At 41.9% G+C, this 2,117-nt stretch overlaps 1 pseudogene across 1 annotated transcript; it reads right to left on the reverse strand.

Annotated features, from left to right (window-relative positions):
• Window positions 1–212: 212 nt before the first annotated feature.
• LOC108524996 (RNA-binding motif protein, X chromosome-like) lies at window positions 213–1,454 on the reverse strand (annotated as a pseudogene). The gene has a single exon (XR_001884186.1). The product of XR_001884186.1 is annotated as an RNA-binding motif protein, X chromosome-like (transcript).
• Between the last annotated feature and the right edge of the window lie 663 nt (window positions 1,455–2,117).

Below are 2,117 nucleotides of genomic sequence, written 5' to 3' on the forward strand. Positions count from 1 at the left end.
CAGCTTGTTTGTATAGGTAGAATGATTCATCTGTCCATTTTAGATGGCTAGATGTTTTGTGGAATATCTTAGAATTGCTTGCCTCATTTACTGGGAAAAATCAAGATAGGAAGTGGCCTTTAGGGATACTTTTACTTGGAAAGTTGCAACACTAGTACAAGTCTTAACACATTTAACATTTGCTTGTTGAAAAGCAATGTCATAAAGTCAAATAAAATTAAACATGTTTTACTTTTTGCCTCACAAGAACATAAAAATTATGGAGGGGAACTTAACAGGGAATTTAAAAAATGTAACACAATTTTCCTTTTAGTAGTCCTTGGGTAGTTATGACAGAATAGTTTCCACTTTTGTTTCTTTGAACTGGGATTTTGGTCCAAAGTTTTGTTTGTTTCTAGTATCTGCTTCTGCCTCCCCCTCTATCAGATCAGCTTCCTCCACGGCCACCATCTCTTGGTGCTCTGTGGCTTGAACTGCTGTAGGAATCACGTGGAGGAGGGTACCCCTTTCCATAGAAGGGGAAGCCCTCTTTCTTGTCTGCCAACCCGATCACGACCAGTTGAGTAGAGATCACTTCGGCTGCTTGAGTAACTGTCTCGACTTCCACCATATCAGTCCCGTGAGCTGCTGTAATCATCATAGGGACTGCTTCCACCATAAGATGGCGAGGGCCCTCGTGTAGGTGGAGCACTACGTGAGTTACCATAACTCTCATATGCATCTCTGTAGGAACTTCCACTTGGATGATCTGAATAGTCACGATCACGACCATATCCATCTCTGGCTATAGCCTCTTGATAGTCATCACGTGAACTGGAATGACCATAATCACGGTAAGTATAATCTCGTGGTGGTGGTGCATAATCTCTAGTATCGCGAGAACTTGGGTAATATCTGTTTGAATAGCTGTCTTTAGTAGAATACTCATCATCTCTTTGGGACAAATAAACATCTCTACTAGAGGGCAGTGGTTCCCTTCCAGGTGGACCTCCCTGTCTCTTCCACGTGATACAGGAGCTCTTCCTCACTTTCCACTGCTACTGCTAACTGGTCTTGAAGGTGCAGATCTCTTGGGAGAGGACCCCCACTTCCTGGTGGTAGTCCTCTTTTTACTGGGAGTGGTCCTCTGGAAGAACTCATGTTAAAATTCATGTAATATTCATTGTCATCCATGTGTCCTTCTCGTGAGGGAGGTCCCCTGGTTCCTCCACTTCCTCGTCTTTCACCTCTAAGACCTCTTGGAGGGCCTCTACTTCTTGGAGGTGGAGGCAGTCCACGTCTACCACTTTCAAATGATGGCTTGGTGACTTGTTCCACCTTGATGGCTTTTCCATCTAATGACTTTCCATTCATGTCTCTAGCTGCATCCTTAGCATCTGCTGGGCTTCAAAGGTGACAAAAGCAAATCCTCTTGATTTGTTGGTTTCCAGGTCTTTCATCAAGAGTACTTCCACTATTCGTCCATATTTGCCAAATACTGCTTCAAGAGCTTTCTCATTTGTTTCTGTATTAAGACCACCAAAGAAGAGCTTTCCTGGGTGACCTGCTTCAAAGTTATTTTTATTTTATTTATTTATTTTTTTGCCGGTGAGTCGCAGGAGTGACAATGGGTTCAAGCTCCAACGAGCTCGCCGACACAGGGTTCTTAGCAGCTCAGCACCAGTGGCAGCTGCCGGGTCCGAGGACCGAAACGTGAAGCCTCTATCTCTACTGTGCAACTTTGGTATTTATTTTAACTTAACTTCATCTGAATCAAGATGTTGACAAGATGCTGTAGAGTCCATAGTTTTTCTTTTTAATTTATCAGAGAATTATATAGCTTACTATTTGCCAAACATCACTCTAATCATTTAAAATACTATCTCATTTAATCCTCACATCAACTCTATAAAGTCAGAGCTATGATCTATTTGGTAAATGACTTATTTAAGTCACAAAACTAGAGGACAGCAGAGTCAGGATTTGAACCCTAGCACTTTGACGCTACAGTCCATGTTTATAACCATGACTATGCTGCCCTATGACGTCACACATATCTGACGGTGTGGAAAGGAAAACAAAATCTTTTCTGCAACTCTTCTCTTTTTAACTAACTCTTTTTTAAAACTAAAAAATTC

This window comes from Rhinopithecus bieti, unplaced genomic scaffold (assembly GCF_001698545.2).
Source record: "Rhinopithecus bieti isolate Rb0 unplaced genomic scaffold, ASM169854v2 repeat_38624, whole genome shotgun sequence".
Lineage (NCBI taxonomy): Eukaryota > Metazoa > Chordata > Mammalia > Primates > Cercopithecidae > Rhinopithecus > Rhinopithecus bieti.